Here is an 18,336-nt window from a genome sequence, read left to right on the forward strand (position 1 = left end):
CATATTCCAACTTTATGTTGATTTACTGATACACATATAAAAGATTGAGATTCTGGTCTTCAGGCACTTTCAATGTAGTATGAAAGGTATATGGCTTCCCAGGTGGCTCAGTAGTAAAGAATCCTGCCAATGCAGGAAACACAAGAGACACGGGTTCAATCCTAGGTCAGCTTCCTGCAGAAGGGAATGGCTACCCACTCCAGTATTCTTGCCTAGAAAATTCCAGGGACAGAGGAGCCTGGTGGGCTATAGTCCATGGATTCACAGAGAGTCGGACATGACTGAGCAACTGAGCACACACATGAAAGGTATATGCTCCTTAAAAATACATTTATGGAATTTTCTGGTGATCCAGTGGTTAGGATGCCATGCTTCCACTGCAGGGGCACAGGTTTGATCCCTGGTTAGAAACTAAGATCCCTGTGCTGCATGGTGCAGCCAAAAAATTAAAAATAAAAATACATTTAATCATTTGGTTGAGTTTGAAATAAATAAAGTCTGAGTGACTCAGACAGTAAAGAATCTGCCTGCAATGTGGAAGACCTGGGTTCAATCCCTGGGTCAGGAAGATCCCCTGGAGGAGGGCATGACAACCCACTCCAGTATTCTTCCCCAGAGAATCCCATGGACAGAGGAGCCTGGCAGGCTACAGTCCATGAGAGTCAGACACAACTGAGCAACTAAGCACAGCACAGCTCTCATTTTTAAACCATGCATAATATATGCACTTTGAAAATATTGAAGTTGGATCTATGTGAAGATTAAATAATGGGAAAGAATGCAGACAGGGATTACCAACATATGAAGAAAAGAATAAAACAATGTAACACTCAAAAAGAAAATCTGAATGTAAGTTATTGAAAAAAAAAATCAAAGAAATTAAAAAAAAAGAAAAGCATAAAAATGTAATACTTTGTATTCTATTCAAGTTTCCCAGATAGAATGCAAACTAATAAAACTAACTTATTTGAGGAATCAATTACTTCTATAATCAAATTGTATATGCCTACCTGCTAAGTTGCTTCAGTCATGCCCAACTCTTTGCGACCCTATGGACTGTAGCCCACCTGGCTCCTCTGTCCATGAGATTCTCCAGGCAAGAATATTGGAGTGGGTCGCCATGCCGTACTCCAGGGGATCCTCCTGACCCAGGTTTTGAACCCATATCTCTTACATCTCCTGTGTGGGCAAGTGGGTTTTTTACCACTAGTGCCACCTGGGAAGCCCCCAAATTGTGTGTGTGTGTGTGTGTGTGTGTACACACATATATATATATTATATGCTGTGCATTCATATGTTTAATCTAACAAATTTAAACTATGAAGAACATTCTAACATATAAAGTATCTTGAGTCCTTAATAAATTTATCAAAGTTTAACAGTCATGCCTCTTCTCTCTGATCATTGCTGCTGCTGCTAAGTTGCTTCAGTCGTGTCCGACTCTGTGCAACCCCATAGACGGCAGCCCACCAGGCTCCCCCGTCCCTGGGATTCTCCAGGCAAGAACACTGGAGTGGGTTGCCATTTCCTTCTCCAATGCATGAAAGTGAAAAAGTGAAAGTGAAGTCGCTCAGTCATGTCCAACTCTTAGCAACCCCATGGACTGCAGCCTACCAGGCTCCTCTGTCCATGGGATTTTCCTGGAGTGGGTTGCCATTGCCTTCTCTGATCATTAGCAACTCACAAAGTTTTTCAAAGGACATAGTCACACATTTCCCACCAAAACATCAAATGAACCTTGAAATTAGACCCTAGGATTAGTCCACAATAGACAACAGAGGTCTTCAGAGAACTGCAATCTGGCAGGGCAAGGCAATGACATAAATCCACCAAAAATTATTCAAGGGGCAAACTAATGGGTAAATCAACATTTGAAAAGATGGATGCAATTAATGGACTAATTGCATTAAAAAAACAAAATTTAAAATATTATATTTTACATTTAATAACAAATTTAATGATACTTTGTTTTTAGACACAAATAATGGATATCTCCCTCAGCAGTAAGAAGTATTTAACTCTTAACACTAGGATTCAGGAACAGAATGACAGACTTTGGCAGACAGAGGGGAAAGAAAGAGGCTACAAAGAACTCAAGGTACTAGGGAAAATAAAAACAATTTGAAACATAATGGGTTAAAATGTAAGTGTTTAGTGGTGAGTTGGTACTTATTTAATATTGACTCAAAAGACATAAAATTGTGGATAAAATAATATGGAATCTGAGATTTCCTTCGAAAGACTACAAGGGGTAGGGAGTGGCTGCTGCTGCTGCTAAGTCACTTCAGTCGTGTCCGACTCTGTGTGACCCCCTAGAAGTCAGCCCACGAGGCTCCCCTGTGCCTGGGATTCTCCAGGCAAGAGTACTGGAGTGGGTTGCCATTTCCTTCTCCAATGCAGGAAAGTGAAAAATGAGAGTGAAGTCGCTCAGTCATGTCCGACTCTTAGCGACCCCATGGACTGCAGCCCACCAGGCTCCTCCGTCCATGGGATTTTCCAGGCAAGAGTACTGGAGTGGGTTGCCATTGCCTTCTCCAGGGAGTGGCTAAGGATATAGAAAAAACATGTATGGATGTTAGCTGATAATTGCTGAAACTGGATGATGGCTACATAGAGGTTTAAGATGTTTATCAGTTTCTTAAATATTTCAAATGACCCATGATAGCTTTTTAAAAAAGAAATTTAAAAAATAAGTGACCTGTTTTCATGAAGATGGTACCAAATGCAAAGAAGTAAGCCCCAGGCCCTCCCAATGTCATAGCCAAAGCAAAGACTTTGATGGCCAAGAAAGCAGTGTTGAAAGGCATTCACAGCCACCAAAAAAAAAAAAAGAAAAAAGGAAAGGAAAAAAATCCAAAGGTCATCCACTTCCTGAAGGTCCAAAACACTGCAGCTTAGGAGGCAGCCCAAATACCCTTGGAAGAGCGCCCCCTAGGAGAAGCAAGCTTGACCACTATGCCTTCATAAAGTTCCCCTCACCATGGAGTCAGCCAGGAAGAAAATTGAAGACAGCAGCACACTGCTGCTCATTGTGAATGTCAAGGCCAACAAGCACCAAATTAAACAGGCTTTGAGGAAGTTCTCTGACATGGACAGGCTAAAGTCAACACTCTGCTCAGGCCTGATGGAGAGAAGAAGGCATATGTTCAACTGGCTCCTGACTATGATGCTTTAGATGTTGCCAGCAAAATTGGGATCATTAAAACTGAGTCCAGCTGGCTAATTCTAAACATAAGTCTTCGGATTCATTTTGATATTTGGCAAAACTAATACAATTATGTAAAGTTTAAAAATAAAATAAAATTAAAAAATAAAATAAAATAAATAAAACTGGAATCCTCTAACAAGGAAAAAAAATAAAAATAAAAATAAATAAACATAAGTCTTCACTATTATAAATAAATAAATAATAAAAGTAAGTTAAAAAGGGGTGGAGAGTAGGCATAAAAGAGACTCTTAATTAAAGTGTCTATATAATTTACTGTCCAAACTGGAACATGTCAGGAATGAAAGGAGACAATATTAATACATAATAACTGGTACATGCCTAAGCCAGTGCTAAGCTGGGAAGTCCTGGATGTATGGTCATTCTGCTTTTAACCAGCAGGTTTCAAATATCAGGCTACTGAGATTTAAGATTTGTTGCAAAAACAGGAAATATAGAGAACAACCTGTAGTTGAGAACATTTAGATCATTAGCAACCAGTTGTTTTTAAGTCTGAAAGAACCAGTCTCAAATCATCGCCATCACCACTGATCCATCTGGACCAGAAGTCACAAACTGATGGCCTGGCGTCGGATCCAGCTTGCAGATGTGTTTGCATTGGCCTGCAATGTATTGGGTTACAGAGTACTTTTCTTAAAGTATTGAGTTTGTTGCCAACATTTCCAAGCTGAACGATGTCATGTTAAAATCCAGATTCCTAGCTTCTCTTCAAACACTTGAGTATTGAGAGCAGGCAGACATTCTCACATGGCAACTGACGAGCAGAGCTTTCTCTCCCTGCTCCACCCCAGTCCTCATCTCCCTCCAGTGATTTCTAATACCAGGCTGCTTTGCTTGGTTTCTTCTTGGACTCCTACAGATACCTGACTTTTCAACCTTCATACTAGACCAAGCTCTCATCCTCAGAACAATGAAAAGTGAGGTTGGCTGCAGAAGCTGTCATTTTATAAACCATCAAAAATAGAAATCAACCAACCCAGATACTAAATGGGAAATTTTCTGAAGATTTGTAGGGGATGTACTATTACTACTCTTTAAATAGGTCTAACAATAACAACAACCAACTAATTCTATTCAGAAAATTCCTCTTTAATTTTTCTACAGTTCAGATCATTTCGTATTTCCCAAGTCACATAGCCTGAATGGTATAAGTAAAGCTTCCAGAAATTCCCTTACTAAAAAATACAATAGCCAATCTACAGCCCATTGGCAAAATGAACAACTGAAGGTCCACCCCAATGACGGTTATCCACCCTGCTTCTTTCCACAAGCCTGAAACATCATTGAGTGTGTGATTGTTAACAGATCTTCATTAATTACAAGTTTCATAAACAGGTGTGCAATGTGGGAGGTTGGGGAGAGACAGCTTCTGTCTTCATAAGAGTTTGGAACTAAAAGAGGTTTCTAGCTAGAAAGCATTCCAAAATAGGATGAATTATTTTGACAGTAGAGAGAATAGCATCAGAAGGCAAGGATGTTCGTCCTGGAGATTGGTACCCAAACAACACTGGTACTTAGAAGAAAGGAAATGGAGAACTATATACTTGGTTTCATAACCAAATTATGAGAACTTACATGTTTTGAAAAAATTATATTATGGCAGAAGACTCTGTGGCCTGAAGGGGGTCTCTTAGGATTCAGAGAACTGTGTTTGCTTGTGTAGTGTTGGTCCAAATCCAAGGAGAGTTGTCAAAGATGAGTTTAGGACTCTTTCTTTTCTACTTGTTTCCTTATGAAATTTTCACTGCAGCCAGGCTGCGGTCCACTGTTGTCTCCATATAGACTATTCAAAATGCTTTGGCCTTTCCTATGATTTTTGGATTTCCACTTAACATTTCATTTCATTTGTATTAGTGTTTGAGGGTAGGGATAACTGACATTCTTACTACTAAAACAGAGAACCATCTGTTTAGAGAACCATCTTAAACACTTTGTGGTCATTTATGTAACTGAAAACTATGGAATGATTAAGAGAAGTAAGATAAGCTATAAAGAATAGCATGGGGACTTCCCTCATGGTCCAGCAATCAAGAATCCGCCTTGTAATGCAGGGGATACAGGTTCAGTCTCTGGTTGGTGAACTAAGAGCCCACATGCGGTGAAGAAACTAAGCCCCTGTCCCGCAACTAGGGTCCATGCACCAAAACAACAATACAGCAAAGACCCCACGTGCTACTACTAAGACCCAAGGCAACCAAATAAATAAATACATAAATAAATATATATCTAAAAAGAATAGTATGACTCCCTTGCACATATTGTTCTGAGAAAAATCTGCAGAAAACAATACCATTTTATTCATCTTATATACTCATTGTGTCCAGTTCTTTTCTTCCTTTGTCTCCTTCAAACCCGCTGCAAAGATATCTTTATCTCTACCACCACAATCGCAACAGTTTACGTCAAATAGCCTCTACTTTACTGAATCAGACAAATGATCACTTCATATATCTGATGGCCTATAATCAATATTTTACACAGCCCATCATTCCTTCCTTCTTGAAAGACTTTCTTCCCTTCACCTGGCTTCCTGGACACCACCCTATCTTGGATGTCCTTTCTCATTGTTTCTTAGCCTCCTTTGCTAATTCTTGCATATCTCTAAGACTCCTAAATATTGGGGTGCCAAAGATGGGATTTGCATGTGTGCTAAGTCACTTCAGTCATGTCTGACTCTGCAACACTATGGACTGTAGCCTGCTACACTCCTCTGTCCACGAGATTCTCCAAGCAAGAATACTGGAGTGGGTTGCCATGCCCTCCTCCAGGGAATATTCCCAACCCAGGGATCGAACCTGCATCTCTTTTGTCTCCTGCATTGGCAGGCAGGTTCTCTACCACTAGTGCCACCTAGAAAGCCCACAGGAAGACTTCTAAATATTGGGGTGCCAAAGATGGGCTTTAAACCTCTTCTTTTGTACCTTTAAATTCATTTCTCTGTGGTCTCACTCAGTCTCAAGGCTGGAAATACTGTCACTATGCTGATCACTCAAATTCAACTGCCTGCTCAACCACTCCACCCAAATGTCTAAAGTGAAAGTGTTAGGTTCTCAGTCATGTCTGACTCTTTGCGACACCATGGACTGCAGCCTGCCAGGCTCCTCTGTGAATTTTCAAGGCAAGAATACTGGCATGGGTAGCCATTCCTTTCTCCAGGGGATCTTCCTGACCCATGGATTGAACCCCAATTTCCTGCATTCTTTACCATGGCATCTTTAACATTCTCAAAACCACATTCCTGACTTTCCCACCCACCCACCCACACACACACACACATACATACTAAAAACCTTCTCCTTCCACAGTCTTCTGTATCTCAGCTAATGAAAACTCCATTCCTGTTATTCAAGTTCAAGAACTTGTTGTCAACCCTGTCTTCTTTCTTTCTCTCACGTGGACATCTAATCTATAAGAAACCTCTGATGGCTCTATCTTCAGAACCAATCCACAATCTTGACTACTCACCACTTACCTGCTACATACTTCTTTGTCAAAGTCACTGTGAGCTCTTGCCTGGATCACAGCAACAGCTTCCTAACATCCAACCACTGCCAGTCTCCTTCAGTCTGGTCTCAACACAGAAATCATAATGATCCACATAAAATGTGTCAGATCAGGGATTTCCCTGGTGGTCCAGTGGCTAAGACTCTGTGCTCCCAATGCAGGGCGCCCGGCCTGGTCAGGGAACTAGATCCCACCTGCTGCAACTAAGAGCTCACGCTGCAGCAAAAACGTCCAGCATGCCACACTAAGACATGGCACAGCCAAATAAATAATTTTTTTTTTAATGTCAGATCAGGTTACTCTGCCCAAAACCTTACAGTGTCTTTTACTTCACAGAGAATAAAAGCCAAAGACCTTTAACTTGTTGGTGATAACCTGAATGATCAGTCACCCACCTCCTTCCCCCAGCTCCCAGTATTTCTCAGTCACCCTGACCGCTCCCACTCTCTCCTCATTCAGTCTGCTTCAGACTCACAGAACCTCTTCGTGTTTTTTGAACATGCATGTCACTTGATGTTCCCTCTGCTTAGAATGTCCTTTCTCTAGATGACCTCTTACTAGTCTTGGCTCAAATCTCACCTCAGTTGGAGTTCTTCTCTGACCACTGTAATTGTTCCCTACTTATCCTCAGGATTTATTTTTTGGGGACAGCAATTATGATCTTATCAAATATAAAACTTATTTAGTTTTATCTCTGCATACCCTAGAAGGTAAACTCCATGCAGGCAAGAATTTTTTTATTCATTTTATTTTTTTATCCATTTCATTAAATGCTAAATTCCCAGTGCACAACTGTGTGTATGTGTGTGCTCAATCACATCTGACTCTTTGCGACCCCATGGGCTGTGGTCCACCAGGCTCCTCTGTCCATGGAATTTTCCAGGCAGGAATAATGGAGTGAAGGGATTTGACCCCTTCCCAACCCAGGGATCAAATCCGCATCTCTTGAGTCCTCTGCATTGGCAGGCGGATTCTTCATCACTGTACCCCATAAGAAGCCCATGAGTATATGTGCATATCTCCAAACCTAGTTTAGCTCTAGGGAGAGCAGTGGTGGGGTAGGAGGGTTGGTAAATGGGCTCAGGATTGGTGTGGCTGGAAAGTCTATAAATATGGTACTTTATCTTTATAAGGACTGTTTTAAGCTTTTAAGTCTGATACAGTCATTAATTCTTTTTATGTAATGGGGGATTGATTATTTCTTAATAATTACCTAATGTATCACAGGTACTACTATGTAGCCCCTATCTGCTGTTCCCATACTCCAGCTACATCTGACTGGATCAGTTGTTATTATTTAGTCAATACGTCATATCTAACTCTTTTACAACCCCATGTACTGTAGCCTGCCAGGCTCCTCTGTCCATAGGGTTCTCCAGGCAAGAACACTGGAGTGGGTTGCTATGCCCTCCTCCAGGGGATCTTCAGGATAGAACCTGCATCTCCTGCATCGGCAGGCAGATTCTTTACCACTAAACCACTAGGGAAGCCGACTGGACTAGAGTATATATCTAATTAAAGGTGGGAAAAAAATCAGATCATCTCTCCCAGGAATTTGGAATAGAGATGTGGAGAGATTAAGTCAGTCAGAGAACTGTGAAGACTGAAACTATAGACCATGTAGAGTCTGAGACTATTATCAACCAACACCATATGTAAAGTGAATTTTTAGACACACAAAAAAACCATAATTAAGGAAAGAAAGCTTATGAGAAGGAAGAACAGAATAGATGGTGCAGATATATAGAGACAGAGAGACATCTGGTCTTCCACTTTTCAGTGTCATCCACATATCTAAGCTCTGTTTCATTTACTCATGCTCTTTCCTAACAGTAAAACCCTTTATCATGAGCTACTTTAAACAGAACTGGATTCCTTACAATGTTAGACTCTTAACTTAAATATCCACTATATTTTCCATGGTACAAACTAAGACAATATTCCAACACTTGAAAAAATATATAAAATACAGAAAAAGGTTCTCAATGCTGAATCCACTGCTTTTAATTTTAAAAAGTATAAGAAGGTGAAAACCAAGTCTGATTCTTGCCTTTGCAGGATTGCTCATATTCACATTAATTTGCATGCCCTCATTATTTAATTTTAAGTTTGATCACTATTAAAGCTATTATTTAACATTTATTCAGCAAAAGCGCCTTAATTCTGCCATACATTCCCATCCATTAAAACAGCTGTTTTGAGCCTAAATATCCCAAGCCCTTGGTGAGAAGAGTTGTATGTAATTTGCTACTACTAATAAAGTACATAAATTTACAAACTATTTCCCTTTTTTATAAACTCACACAGCTGGAGTTCCTTGCATTCCCACACGCATTCAACAGTGGAAGAAAAAGTGTTGGGTTTACTAGTAAATCACACATTATCTTCAGCCTGTATTACTAGGGCCCAGTCCATCATTTGAAATATCCAAAGGGAGTAGGTGACACAAATGTGTACTTCACATTGCACCTTCTTAATATACAGGTCACCTACTCAGAAAGGCATTCTCTGGCTCCACCAAAAAAGTTTCTATCGTGTTATTCTTTCTGAGTATTAATCCACTATCATCCAATACTTTTCTCGTTAGCTTTTGCTTTGTCTTTCCCACTGGAACATAGTTCTGTGAGAACTGGAACCCAACTTGTCTGTTTTGCTCATCACCATTTCCCTAGTACTTCAGAGTATGTTGTACCTGGCACAAAACAGGCACTGAGCAAATACTTGTGGAGAGGATAAATGGAAGGTGTAATGAACACACCAAGACGTTCCTGCCCTGGGGCCTTTATACTTTCTTTCCTCAGCCAGAAACTCCCACCCCTTATTCTTCTCATGGCTAATTCCTGTACAGCATTTGGGTCTCAGTCACTGGCTCCTCAGAAAGGCCACTGATTACGCTAGACTTTCCATCTCTCAATGTCTTCTCTAACCTGTCACCTTATTTTGGTTTAACACAGCCCTTAAGTCTATCCAAAGTTCCTATTTATATGTGTTCTTTTCATGTTTATTATCATCACCTGTCTACTCACTGAAGTGTAATTTCCACAAGGAACTTTGACTGGTTCATCACCTGTCTCTAGAAACTAGAAGAGGGCCTGACTCTTAAGAGGCAGTCAATAAATATTTGTTAAGTGAGTGAATGAAAGGTTGAAAACTGCAGTTTTAAAATATATGCCCACACACACACTATTACTGTTCTTCAGTATTGGGATTCAAACAACAAACTAAATTGCTATAAGCACAAGTAATTTTTTAACAATTAAAATATCACATATGATATACATCAAAAGATTGCCAAATTATATTTCCGATGGATTTAAAATCCCAGTTGGGTACAAGTAGTACATGGTCAGTAGTTAGTTCAACTTTGACTAGCTGCACTTACAGTTTCCAAGAGAAAATCCTCCTTTCTTTCCTCATATGGACTGGAAACTAAAATTGCGAAGGAGGTGTTGCTACAATAAAACCACAACCAGTCAGACTTGCTACATGTATTTCACCATTCAATATATTTCTATAGGCAAACAGACAGAATTCCTAAAGAAAGAAAATTTTCTAATTCCAAAAAGCACCTTCCCATGCCTACTTCCCCACACTTCATAACAGTCTCAGGTCTAAAAGGGGGGGTGCAGTTTCCTCCCCAGAGCCAGAAAATCACAATTATAACCACCTCAAGTCATCAGTAACTGGGTTAGCCCATAGGAGGCAGACTAAAGCTGTCAATCGTGAAGACATTTACCCCTCTAAGACAATTTATCTTACAATCCCATAGCCTCCACCTATAACCATTTCCTACCAATCTATGGGCACCTGTGAGATCTCCCTTACACGCATCACCTTTTGGAAATCTTTTCTGATTAACTTCATTTAGTTAACCATAATGATAATCAGACAACAAATATTTATTGAACAAACATTACGGAGCTGACATAATCTGTGTAGTGAGAACACATCAGTAAAGAAAACAGAGAAAAATGTTCACCCCCATGGAGCTTATATTCTAACTACCTCACATCCACTTCAAAAGCAGAAAAATATAGATATGATAAATACCAGGCATTTGAGAAAGATGACTACTTATATTCACAGATACATCAACAGATACAATGTTGGTACATAAACACAAGGTTACCCAGTATCATCCAGGGAACTCAGATTTGCATCACTAAAGAGAATATTTGGGGTATGAATCAGCTATGTTGCTTTCCAATCGTTTTCATGTAACATTATGTGTGCCTGTTATCCTCATTATAGACTTCCCTTGGGCAGAAAATATGTCCTTCATTTTCTTTGTACTATGTTCAGGGGGCAAGTTATACAGTGCCCCCAAATGACTATGAGTTCATTAACTGTTTGTTAAATAATACATTGCACTTATATACTGTTTTAAACTTCATAAAAGGCACTTTCATGTGCATTATTATTACTAACATAGTGTACTTATTCTTACTCTAATACTAGATCAAGAAGAAGACAGTGAATTGCAGTAAGGGGACTGGTGGGAACACAAGTAGAATGTTTGAGACAACCACTTTTGCATGCCAAGAACCAGTCTTGTTTATGCTTTTCTACATTTCTACTAAAGTCAAGATACTAACAAGTGCAGGAATCAGGCAAATTTAAAATCATAGCAATGGAAATCAGAGAAAGAAAAGAAAACCTGGGCTCAGAAAAAAACTCAAATCCAAGGGCAAAGTCTATGGCTTTAGTTAGTGATTTTTAAGCTTCATTTAATTAAAATGTGCTTTCCTGGGAATTCCCTGGCAGTCCAGTGGTTAAGACTTCGTGATTTCACTGCCAAGGGTGTGGTTCAATCTCTAGTGGAGGAACTAAGATCTCACAAGCCACATGGCACAGCCAAAGAAATAAAAAATTAAAAAAAATTCACAGTCCTGATGAGCATCCTAACCCAGACATCCTGATTCATTAGATCTGGAGTAAAGGCAGGGAATACGAATTTTTACAAACATCCTCCAAATGATTTTGATGCTAACCCTCTGGGAAATGGTGGCCCAGACAGAGTTTAACTTGACTATAAAGGTTGGACCAGGGAAGGTTAGTCAGTTCAATGCATGGCATCCAAAGCTTGACATGTTCGAATATGGTTTGGTACCAGAAGTCTGTCATAGCAGGCATAGCACAGTGATAAGAAAAGTCACCATTTTTGAGTGTGGTCAGAATAACCACTGCTACTGGAGATGACTGGACCAGGATCTAGCCCCGGAAAGGAAAGGGCTAGACTGCTTCTAATGTTGGTCTAGGGCTCAATCTCAGGTCTAGGGCTGTTTTGTACCCTAGGGGAGATTTGAGTTCAAGGCAGGAAAACCTGGCACAGCCAACACATGTAGAATCCCAGTCTATGGGAAGATCAGTCAGGAGGGCAAACGTGCACTTTGAAGGGCTTATTTGTCCTCGTCCCTAATATTCCAAACCAGGCTAGAAAATTAGGAAGGGCAACATAATCTAAAAATAGAGATATGTTATGAAAACCCAAGTCTGAAAATCATGATTCAGCTCCAAGTTCCACAATGAATTACAGTTGAGGATGCTATATTCTCTCTCCAGCAGGAATGGCCCAGAGAGTCTGAAGGGCAGATGTGGTATAAAGGAAGAAACAATGAGGCAGGGGTTAACCCTGAACTTCAAGAGTCTCCATCCCCCACCAGGAAAGTGGATGGCCCAGCATTATGCTCTACCAATAATCTCATTTTAAAATCTACAGCTATCATTATTTTCCTCACATACTGAGAACGGTTCTATTGTAATCAGTGCACAAAACAAGTACAAACAGAAAGTAACAACTAGGTCTTTCCAGAGATCTCAGAACAACCAGACAGCAAACATTCAAGTAGCTGCAAGTTTAAATTATTAAGCAACATTTTCACTAGCAAGGTGTTAGCAAAACAGAGCAGGACTCTATGGTCTTGTCACCCATGTACTCAGCCTGCCTTTTGTCTGTGGAAAAACTTTAGCCAAAGAATAAGTTTAATCAGAGAAGTGAGAAGATGCAGAAACAAAGGAAAACAGTCAAAGGAGACCAAATAATACTTTAGTCATTAAGCATAGTCAAAGACCTTCAGTTCATTTTCGAGGGCCATAGATAATATTCTGATTCATATCCTGCAAGCTGTCTTACAGTTAGTAAAACTCCAGGTGGGGAAGTTAACTACATGATGACCAGACTGTAGCCATGTCATAAGCTGTCACAATTCTGAGAACTGACCTCAAAGAAATGGAAACAAACCAACCCTAGAACTGAAGATTAACTGTATCTAAAAACAATCAAGATGATGCAGGTCAGACTACAGCATGACCAATTTCAAGATGACTGTCAGAGCTGACTATACTATTTCGCCATGTAATAGCGCCATGTAAGAGCCCCCTTACTCTGTCTATAAAAGCTCTTGCCCCCTGACTGTCACCAGGGAGATTTGGCCTTTGGATAGGCATCCCCGCCCACCCCACCCCCCACCGCTCCGTCCAAGGTTGCCAACTTCCAAAATAAAGCAAAATTTCCTTTCCATCAACCTGGCCTCTTTATAGACTTTTGAGTGGTGAGCAGCCGGATCCTATTTCAGTCACGTTAGGAATTTATATCTAACATATAGGGGTATATGGAAAAATACTGGGATTTATTTAAACCAGATGGAGTATTTTATAGCTGTGAAAATGCAAACTGAAAGAGGTTCATTGGCTTTTTCAAGTATACAAATAGGTAGTCCAAGATGAAGGAAATAAACCTCGACCTTTTTAATTTTAAATTCCAAACATTTTCATTCTAACTTTTGACTTCTCTGCTGACACTTTTAAAGTGATAGACAGTTAGCAGGATATTTTTTCATGGCTTTTTTGTTTTTACTATTAAGAAAAAAAATATTTATAGAAGTAGTGAGACTATCATCAAGTACCTTATCACCCAGCAATAAAAATCTTGATTCTTCTTTCACTCATTCACCACCCCTCCCCCAAGGTTATTGAAGCAAATTCTAGACATTGTATTACCTCATCCATAAACAGTTTGGCATAGAACTCTAAAAGATCAGAACTCTCTTTTTAAAAATTAACCATAACATATGGCTTCATACAATTTAATAAGATAAGAAAACGTTATACATAAATCACAGTGCATGAATTCATATATATTATTGTATGAATAATTGGTGGGGGGTTGCCTTGGGTAGTATGAAGTTGAAATTCAAGGCATATAGGTGATAGTTTTTTAAGCACAATGGTTTTTCCATATCACTACGTGTTCATCTTATTTTTTATATAGGAAATTTATAGTCATCACATTTTTCCAAACTCAGAAACTTCTGAGTAAATTATTCTGATTCCACTGTGACTATTAGACTCTGGGAATTGTGAGATTTCCCACTTGAAGCTTCCATCTTCATTGATTATGAAGATAATCAACTGAATTATTCTTTTCCTCTTGAGAACTACAGAGCTCCTTGATTCCAGTGGCTAATAAAGGCTCTGTTATTAGAAGTAAAACTGTTAAAAGGATCAAGTACAGCAACCTAAAAGCTCAAACCAGGCAGTGTTTCAGAAAAACACACTAGTTGCTTTGAAAAAGCTACTCTGCTTTATAGCAAACATTAACTATATATAGTTAAATAATAAATATTTACATATTAAATAATGTAATGCCTAGAATGTGCTTCAAAATAATCCTGGGAGAGAATGGTGGATGGAAATATAGACAAAATTAAATTGGCTATGAGTTGATAAATGTTGATGTAGGGTAATGGAGATTTATTACTTGTATATGTTAGAAAACATTCAGAATGAAAACTTTATTTTATAAAGAGGATAGGAATCACACAAAAATGATAAAGTCCTCAAACATACTTTGCAACCCCTCCTGCCTGAATCTACTCACCCAAACAGCCAGTAAGTACTAATCAGACTGGTCTGGGCTGTGCCACTTTCCAATCAACCCATAGAACAGCAACAAAGAAGAAGAAAAGAAGAATCTGAATAATATATAACCTGACCAGTTATTTCTACTTCTTTGGTTAGTTACAAGTTAGTCCTCCTTAGAGCTTCTAAAACACTTGAACGCAATCTATTTTGGAGAAAATTAATTATTCCTTGGTTTCATGGGATGACTATCAAATATTATAAGCAAGACACAAAATTTCCCAGGAAAATACTGCCAGAAAATCAAGTCAGCCTCGGGGAAAGGAAAAACATAGCTCAATGGCTTAACATTACAGAACAGATCAAAAATTTATGAAACAATTAGTATGCTAAACTTTTATAGTAAATAAATTTTAAATTGAATAGAAATGAACAAATGAACCATCATAAAAACAAGAAAAGGCTTATTTATTAGTGACAAGGAACCTTTATTTAGATCAAATAAATAACAGAGGAGAGAGAAATCCTGCACAGTTCTGCAAAGTGTAACGTCCTTGCAAGCAATCAGTGTTCTCTTTTCAAGTATTTGCCTGGAGTTGTCAGAATTTGGTCTCTGCTTGGCCTGACCCACTTCAACCAGAAAAATGGACACTCTGGTACCTGAAAAGCTCTGACCCAGCTCTAAGGCCCCACATTCACAGAGCTTAAGCTCATCCATGGGAGCCCAGGCTAGCTGGCTATAGATGGGCACTCAGATAAAACTAACCCCCAAAGACAAAAGCCTGGTGAGGACTCAAGCAACAAGCTCACAAACCCACTACCACCACCCTGAGAAAGGTCTTTTGCAAATGTCATATTGCCTTAGGTTCCAGAGTCAGGGAAAGGGGAAGAGAAAAGGGAGGAGAGCAAGGGAGGAGAGCAAGGGAGGGAATGGAGAAAAGGAGAGTATGAAGGAGAGAGAAAGAAAAGTTTGTGATGCAGTATTTTGTTCTGATTTTGTAAATCAGCAAGTGATCAGAAAGTCAAACATTGCCCAACCATATTTTGTTCATGCCTCCCTTCTGACAAATATCATATTTTACCTTAAATTCTGTTTAATTCTATGTGTCTCTCCTGTTGTATTCCTGGAGGGAAGAAAGCATTTGGAATTTTATTTTGAAATGCCACACTCTCAATAACAACTACCATACTTGACTTTAATGTTTTTTTGTTTAATTAATCAATCAATTAATTAATTGGCCTAGTCAAATGTAGTCAGCTTATAGGTAAGTAACAAGCAACAGCTGCAAAACCTGTAGATTGAATAATATACTCAATATATTTAGCCCTTCACACTGATCCAGAAATGAGTGTGCAGAATTGTGTTTTATTATTTTTGCTATTTTACATAGTGGGATTTGTAAATTCAGTGAATTAATATGTACAGCAAACATATTTTACATACATTTGCATACAACCAAAACTTGAAGTTCACAATTCCCAAATGCATACCCTTAAACTACTGAATTTAATAATGCTTCCATCTCCTAAGTACTCTCTGCCCCAGGTCCTTGTAATTCACATAAACAAAACATTAGGAATGTATGTTATTTCTTTTTCAAACTAAGAAAAAGAGAAAGATAGATTTCCTGTATCTCCCACCCCTTGTTTAATAGAATGCATATTTCTAAAACAGGACTCTCTCTCAAGTACACACACACAAAAGAAAAACCTTAACGATGAGTTTTACAATAGGAATTGCTGATTACATTTATATCCAATCAGTTAAGTAAATTTTCCTGATTTAATTTTTTCACAAATAAAATTCTACCTTTAAAAGTTTTTAAAATGTCAATCTATAAGAGTAAGCAAGACCATTGCTTTAAGAACTATATAAGAATTCAGTGAGCATCTTATCTAGGGCACTAATTTTACACTGAAAAAACTAAGAGTCAAGGATATCAACTGACTTTACCCGGTCAGCAAGTGAAATCATGACTGAGGCAACACCAAAAATCACATAAGGCCCATAGGATACTATCCAAATTGCACAGATTACTTATGTGGAGATACACATACATACATAATGACCTTGAAATTTGGCACTTCAATTATTGCCTTAAATCTATAAATAATTTATTCAGGAACTATAGCAATATTAGCTGACTTTTTTAATCTAATGAATATCTTAAGGTTTTTCTCAGCCAGAGTGTAACACATATAGTCTGGAAAATATCTTAGACCCATAAATTTCAACCTGTTGCACCAAAAAAGAGCAGAACTCTCTGGGAATATTTATAGTATATAAAAGTAGTAGTAAGTAAAGTAGCACTGAAGTTGCTGGATGCCGACTAACTGTTGTCCTCAACTTCAAATATTTATTACAGTTAACACACATTTTTGGAATTTTAAATAAAAATCTAGGTACAAGCCATGAAAACAGATAATAATAATTAAAGAAAAAAAGGTTGAACTTGGACCTTTGTTTTTATTTACCCTGAGGTTCTTTTTTTCCCTCTTTGTATGCAGATATCTCTTTTCAAATACTTCTAATACAATTCCTGGAAATTTTTATTGGTGTGTGTTTCTGGAATTTTGTATTCAATACAGGTATTAATATAACCTTTTAAGCTTTTTAAAATTCTCCATAGAATTTCTATACTACAAATATATTTACACTTGGTATTAAGCATGGGCTCCATTTTACCTCATATTTTATGAACTAGGTCTCTTCTGAGAAATCAGTATATACTTGTTAAATGTTTATCATATAATTATTGGTTCAAAATAAATTACTGATTTCAGAATAAAATGGTCATCATCATAGATCTGAATCAAAAGCTGCCTACGGGGTTCTAAATGTTTCAAAAGAAAAATTAAAGTTCAGTTCATTCTTTTTCAGTCAGTGAAACTCTAACAAATTACCTGCTATTTAAAGTACTTTTCAGGATATTTCTACCTCCTATAGATATAACTAGGGAGGCCTTGTGTTCTGACTCTGGGTAGTATCAGGTGCATTCTGTATTCACATGTATGAAGATAATTTTATATTTCTGAGAGCTGCTATTTACTGACGATATGCAGTGATATATGTGAGTTTTATTTTTATATTCAGGATCTTCCAAATGGCTAATTCAACTAGCCAGTTTCGAGGAAATTGTTTACAGCAAATAATATAATATTTAAGACATTTGAATTTGTGGATTATTGTTTCCATTTACATAAAAAATTTAATTTAGGTGGGGTTTTAGTTTAACTCTAAGTTCACTTTGTTCTTCTTTTTTTTTTTTTTTTTTTTTTTTTTCAGAAAATCACTTCACTATCACCTGTGGAATTTATCATATTGCACGATTTTTGTTCCCTCTGCAGAGAAGGGCCCAAGAGAGAATATGCCTCACAGTGACCCTGCTTATGTTTACTTGGCAGTGATCCTCGGAGAAAGGATTTTTGAAAATGTATTGGAGCTAGAACCAAGAATTGGTGTGATTTTGAAGAAGTTATTACCGCTTAAAATTCTATTTTGAGCTAGATATTGCATGCCTAATTCCTTTTAAAACAAAGGAAAAAAGGAAAGCTGCTTTTGACATTACCAGTGAAAGGTTTCGTTGCCAATACAGAATTTCACTATTCATTTATCTTGACCCTGTCGATGTACGTGGGGTTTTCCCTCTTTTTACTCAACAACAGCCATAATAATATCAGATCTCTGGCTAAAGATCTAACCAAATAGAAAGGGTGATAACGAACATCCTAGATCCATCTTTAGG

General features: G+C 38.2%; 1 pseudogene; it reads left to right on the forward strand.

Moving 5' to 3' along the window:
• The first annotated feature begins 2,706 nt into the window (after window positions 1–2,706).
• LOC112586223 lies at window positions 2,707–18,093 on the forward strand (annotated as a pseudogene).
• The last annotated feature ends 243 nt before the right edge of the window (window positions 18,094–18,336 follow it).

Source organism: Bubalus bubalis, chromosome 1 (assembly GCF_019923935.1).
Source record: "Bubalus bubalis isolate 160015118507 breed Murrah chromosome 1, NDDB_SH_1, whole genome shotgun sequence".
NCBI classification, from domain to species: Eukaryota; Metazoa; Chordata; class Mammalia; order Artiodactyla; family Bovidae; genus Bubalus; species Bubalus bubalis.